Below are 7,281 nucleotides of genomic sequence, written 5' to 3'. Positions count from 1 at the left end.
TGGCAAGGTCCTTGATGAAAGAGGAATTGATGAGGGCATGGTTGACAAAGCAGAGGTTGATTGAGAGCCCATTGATAGTGATATGGGTATGAAAAGATCGAAAATCGATAGCAGTAATATGGATTATAGCACCAATTGCCCCACGGTGGGCGCCAAATTGTTTTGGACAAAAATCTGCTAAGGATCAAGTATCCAAATCTGTTATGTGAGGTAAGGTATTAACTCGATAATGACAAGTGTATAAGCGTAATATTGGTGAACACAAAGGTTTGATCACGAGGGAAAAAGCCCTTAACCAAGATAGTCTTACTTCGGTCAAAACTTATCAAGGTAATCTTTGATAAAATAACTTCGGTCAAGGATTAATAAAATAATCTTTGGTCGAATTACTCTAATCAAGGATCAACAAGGTAACCTTTGGTCGATGAGTATGTGATTATCGTGGTCTCTGGCACAAAAAACCCCCGGACGGTGAAAACTATCACCGTCGTTTATATTAGATCAAAAGGGTGTTACAATGATTGTGGAGTAAATGATCGAGATTACAAAGTAAGCTAGTGTGTAGAGAGAATGCTTGTTTCTGCTCTTAGTGTGTGTGATTATACATGTGTTTTCTACTCGATCATAGCACAATTAAATACGATAATATCACTAACAATATTCCCTAACTATCCGGAAGTCCTCCAATAGCCGCTCCAGGACCTTTGACCACGTGCCAATAGCCGTCCAGTAGCGAGATAAACGGGAGAACAAGTCCTGCAGTCGTTGTTGATATTTAAACATCCAGCTTCACATGAGTTCGTCCATTAACAGCTACATTAAACTAGGATCCTGGATCCATGCTCCAGCTAGAGAATGCTCTGTGAGGATAATTGGTACAAGTACGTCTTAAAGTTGCTACACCTGTCTAACACATCACCATACTAAACGCAATCATTAGTAAACAAGTAATACCGAGGATCGTCGATCCTTTATATCCTGATACATATTTCAAGGATAAACTATCCATAAGATAGTGAAGGATAAAGGATCCTCAGTATAAAATTCATGGCCTAACAATCCCTAAATCGACGGTCTGATCCCACTGTTTCCACAGGAAACCATCTTTCGACCTTTCGATTCTTCAGTTCGATGCGACGCTTATTCGCAAACATGGATTTGCTTCCCCGCTTGTCCCTTCCTCATTGGTTACTCATTTCTTCGAATCGACCGGAATGTGCTATATTCAGGCCATGCCGGTGATTAGGAGGATCTTGGGTACCATTGAGAGAATAATAGAGGACGAGAACATTGAGTTCAGTGTCCAGGAGCTATCACACATTTACACCTAAACAACTTACGGGTCAAACCGATTCATTCTAAAATCTTAACTCCGACAACCATCTCCATTTACAAAGTTACCCGAAAAGTTTCCTTTTGGAGGAATCAATTCTTTTTTGTTAATCGAAGCTCCATTCCTAGTGGGTTTGATTTACCATTGAAATGGGTTAAAAAGGGTAGGATGTTGGATCCTTGAAAATGTTGTTTAGGGTAATCGATCATTCTTCTAATCATTTAATTTTGTTCTTTCTTCTTGCAGTGGATAAGTTTGCTTCGTTGCACAACCTACCTGGAACAAGAGAAAAGGCAAAGAAATTTCTTGCCTGGATCCTGAAGTTCGCACCTTCCAGGCCAAGTTCATAGAGGCTTTTTGTGAAATCTCTTCAGAATCAACCAGCAATATGTCAAGTAACATTCAAACTTGTATAATAAAGTGAATTAATAGAAAACTTATTTGTTCCTTATGCTTTGTAGGCGCTCAAAAGTCTAATAAGTTTGTCAACAAGTTCTCCTTAGAGGATATCGATAGTCTCATAAGTCCTCAAGTCGTCAAGAAAGAAGCTCTGAAGGCGACTACCACTTCTGAACCAAGAACCGCGACCACCCGGGCCAAATCCGGAGCATCAAGAGGAAAAAATCTTCAGAACCAGAAAGTCCTTTTGAAATGATCATCTCCGTAAGTATCCTTAATCCTTATATCCCTTCCATCTCCGTAAGGAATGGAAGCAGCAGTTGATGGGGAAGCTGCTGAGATGGGCAATGAAGGATAGAAAAAGACAAGGCCTGAGCCCGCTTTTTATTTGCTTGTTTACGTTTATAGGATATTTGATCATGGTCTGTAATAAATAATAGTAACTAGGATAAATGATCTATATTCTTAAGACAATTTTCAAGGGTAGGAAAGGTGGAGGGATCCTCTGTTTGTGGGGATGATGTAACAACTCGGAATTTCAATAAATAAACACCCGACCCATCTTGATGTTTGGAAAATTTAATCGCAATTATCGAATTAATTATTTGTTATAATAATGCAATATATGTATATAACTTGCAAAGATTGGCAATTTTTACCCTAAAGTTAAAGTCTTACCCAATCATGTTTCCATCCTCAAACCTTGGGGACTAAAATAAAAATCTGATTAATTTATTTTTCTTTTATTATTAATATTATTATATATAAAACCCTAATAAACCCGGTTCAACCAGCCCATAGAACCCGACCCATTTACCCACATTTAAACCCGATCTCAATTCGTGATCAATACGTTTTTCAAGTTCAAAATCGTTTTGGAAACTCGAATATTCGATTATTATGCGGTCCGCCAGTATAAGGAATTAGACAAATACACCAATATGATTCGAATCTCTTGACTTTTCCTAAACCAAGAACCCTAAATTCAATTTACTATAAAACGGATGTAATAAGTCGATTAAACGCTGACGCGACCTCCTTAACTCATCGCCCAAGAAACCCCTATGGTTAATTTGATTAACGAAGCCGTCATGTTCCTTCACGAACTCATATGCAGGCCGTCAAGTTTTGTTCACTTTTCTTCTTCAATAAATCAGTGATCTGGTAAATTTAATATGTTGTATGATCGTCTCTATTCAACAAACAATAACCCTAACATTAATTTCAGTATACCGGCCTGTAATGATCCTTACTCATCCGTCTTTTAGCCGTTGGCTGTGGTTCGCCGTTCTCTATGAAACCATCTTCATATCAGGTAATTGGCATATGACTTGTGATCGTTTTATTCAGTATTTCGTTAACCCTAACATTAATTAAAAGGATACCAAGCGGATTAACTAATTTAAATTATAGGGTTAATAAGGTTTGGGGGTTTCTGTCTATTTCTGGTTATTACAAATTATTCTTGTGTATTAATCAATCATTTTGTTAGCCTAGTTGGTTTGGCTTGTTTCTGAGAACTGGGTGGTCGTGGGTTCGAACCCGACCACCCGATTTTTAAGACTTTATTTCTTTTTACTTGTTTTTCTTAATTATTATAATTAATTTAATAAATGATAAAATATATTAACTATTAGATAAACATTATTTTCTTAAAACCAATATCTTGGAGTTGCGTTTCTTGTCAAATTCCGTTAAAAGCTTTTGTTCATATATATATATATATATATATATACACTTATTTATATATTTATATTTATAAATATTATTAGTATATTTTTTAATAATAGTGGACCTTATTCTTTTTATTTAAAACCCGAAACTTTAATTCACGTTTCTCATCGTTGAACGTCTTGATAAACTTGTTCATATTTATAAATATATATATTATATTTAATAAACTTATTAAGTATATTTTTATTAACAGATTCAAACACATTTATATTTACATCTTACTATATATTATATCATGGGTAATTATTGGGAAATTTATAATTAATAAGACTATTAAAAACAATGACCGTAGAGTTCAATCATTCAATCCATAATATTATAATCACAAACATAACTTGAATCACATCCAAATCCTACATTCATTATACATGTTCTCTCATTATTAATTAATTTATAATATTATGCTATTAGGAATCGTTGACGGTAAATCCCGAAGGGTTCATCATTCTCACATCATCACTTTTTTTTCGTTTATCCGATCAGGTGAGTAATCACTCCCTTTTTTACTTTTTTTTATCCTTTTTAGGGACATATGTGTATCGTATCGTATTTATCTATTATCTAGTATTCAAAATCGCAGCTGTTTAATCCTTGTGTGTATATCAGTTTATGCCTAACTTTCTATTTGCTTACTTTCTTAGTTGAATCGCATTCGGAGAGGTCCAACATATTCTCAGTCTAGTATGATCATACGACCGTCGTAGTGGCCGGCATCCAACGCATTGACAATGGTTTCACCAACACCTCATTTTTGGTAACCAATGCCCATTCGCATGGCAACGGTTTAGCCCTTTCTTTATGTTTGATTGTTTGTGTATGTGCTATGGTTTAACTGTTTATCTCACAGGAACAGTTTTCATATTTCTTTATATATTATATATACTATTACTGTTGTGTCTTAAACTGGTGTTTTACTCACTCAACATGTGTTGTTGACAAAAATATATTTTATACGCATTTGCAGGTTATCAGCTTGGTTGTTTAACAAGATGAAGATCACATAGAGATGCTTTTTAGGATACAAACTTTTTAATCATTGTTAAAACTTCATTATACTAAATGTACTTAACTGTAATTGTTTTATTTAAAAATTTTTTAATAGATATTGAAACTTATAATGTTGCATGATAGTAACCTTGAGAGCTATGACAATCAGTTCGCTCCCCGGCATTTCCGCCGTAGGTTGGGGTGTGACAGATTGGTATCAGAGCCGAAGGTTTAAGATAGGTCGTTAGTGGTGCCTTAGTAGCATGCATAGGAGCCCCATACGTGCTTATTTGTTTACCTGATGTGTTTTATTTGATTGTTTACAACTTACGTTTTTGCCTTGATAGATTAGGTAGTGATTTAATTGCTTAGTTAATTGTTTATTTTATTATCATGCATACACACACAACTCCGAAGCTATGCTTCACTCTCAAAATATTTTATTACTCTGAGACTATGTCTCATTCTTAAAATATTTTATAACTCTGAGGCTACGCCTCAACCTCCAAATATTTTTTTTTTAATTTTATTATATTGCATTTTGTTGTCGGGAGGTTCCTTGTGAATTTCCTAGCTTTGTTTTTGCTCTTTTTCACTTAAAGCTAGGGAGTGTGACAAGATTCCCCGCCATAGTGGAAATTGTCATCTGACCGACACTTTAAGCGTTTAACGTAATCGGCTAAACGGTTACACCCTTTATTGTTTTTTATTGTTTTAAATGTCTAGTTGGGTGTAAAACCCATGGGACACCATGGACACGCCAACTGTACATTTTCACAATTTGTTATATTTGCGATATTTTGTTGGAACATTATCATCCGTGGTGATACACGAGATGTTTCAACTACTTGTGCTTGAGTTCGTTTATTTGTTATTTAGTTTGGTCGGTCAAATCGCCATGTAACGCTCATGGGCCGACAAACTCAATTGATTCGTTGATTCGTTAATTAAGTTGGGCCATTCAAATTGCCATGTAATGCTCATGGGAGGCTGACTAACACATTTGTTTTGGTTTTGGTATGCTAATAAGTTGGGGAAACAAATGCCATGGAAAGATCATGGGAAACCCAACACCTCGAAGAACATTCGTTAATTGTTTTATTTGTTTGATTTTATACTAATTGTTGGCAATTCTGATTCATTTACCCCTACTCATTCTCATAATAACAACAATAACAAACGCAAGTCCAAACGTCAACTATATGTTGTTAATCAAGTTAACAATCAATCTCAACAAAATCATAGCATCTCAAACAAGAAACTTTACGCCAAAATTCACTCGTTACGCTTCACGTGCCACTATCGCTATCCAATTCAATCTGCGCATCGTTTTGTACCCAATGCAGTTGTTCGGTCATTTTGTTAATACTTGCCTCGTACCACAACACACTCCACAATAGTCTATGCCGTCAAATTCTAAACCCCATGCTACGACATTTGCTCAAACTTTATACCCTGTTACCTGTAACTGTTGCAACTATGGAAAACCCTAATCATCTACGCTATGTGTGTTCTCGATTCAATCATGTTCTTCATGCTCAAAATATTCAAACTTATTTTATTAAACCTTACTTTGCAAACTAATCAAAATATTTTAATTCAATCAATTTCAATTATTCATGTTTTTATAGATGTAATTAATCAAGTTATTCTAAATCAGATAAATCAAATCAATCATAACTGAGTTTATCAAAGAATATATTTTTGTCATTTTTATTTAAACATATTTTATTTTTCTCAATCATACATCATAACAAACCTTTATTCGATTTTTGGATTTAAACAATTTCAATTTCAAGTGATTATGCTCATACAATAAAATCTATCTTTTCAAAAGACAACTTCTTATAATACTGTACTCTTAGTTTATCTTTTGACCTCACTCATCCCAATTCGTTTCACTCTCAACCCCAAGGAATCATTTCCTTTTCAAACTTTCAAGATTTATAACTTTTATAAAAAAAATAGTTTTAGAAACTTTAATATTTTATTAAATCAACTCAAGTACACAATTCATTTTTTTGCAATATTTTACACAATGACTATCTTCTATTTACAACCAATATATATTAAAACTCTTTCTTTCTCAAAATTATGATTTTCAAAAGTTTTGTAACCCACACGATGGGACGAGTTATGTGGACCATCCGACGATCTAAGTAATTATGGAGGCCTACATAATTACCAAAGTCCTCACATGGAAATCATAAGGTGTGCAATTGTGTGTCCTAATATCGAATCGAAAATAGTTGGGATAACGGTAAAAATGTAGAGATGATAAGGACATGGTGGATACGCCACTGGTACATCCTATATATAAGTGTCCTTATCGGATTTTCGTATGAAGCGTTATTTCAACTATTCAAAGTTTTGTATTATGATTACTTTTAAAATATACTTTTATTTAAAATTTTCCCTTCCTTAGAATTTAATGGTTTTGTTATAGTACTCTTTAATTTCGGGACGAAATTCCTTAAAGTAGGGGAGACTGTAACAATTCGGAATTTTCAATAAATAAACACCCGACCCATCTTGATGTTCAGGAAATTTTATCGCAATTATCGAATTAATTATTTGTTATAATAATATAATACATGTATATAACTTGCAATGTTTGGCAATTTTTACCCTAAAGTTAAAGTCTTACCCAATCATGTTTCCATCCTCAAACCTTGGGGACTAAAATAAAAATCTGATTAATTTATTTTTCTTTTGTTGTTAATATTATTATATATAAAACCCTAATAAGCCCGGATCAACCAACCGATAGAACCCGACCCATTTACCCCATTTAAACCCGATCTCAATTCGTGATCATTACGTTTTTC

Source organism: Bidens hawaiensis, unplaced genomic scaffold (genome assembly GCF_021521415.1).
Source record: "Bidens hawaiensis isolate Kalapana, Puna unplaced genomic scaffold, B.hawaiensis_p1.1 tig00014523_1, whole genome shotgun sequence".
In the NCBI taxonomy this organism is placed as follows: domain Eukaryota; kingdom Viridiplantae; phylum Streptophyta; class Magnoliopsida; order Asterales; family Asteraceae; genus Bidens; species Bidens hawaiensis.
This window is presented reverse-complemented; position numbering follows the sequence as displayed.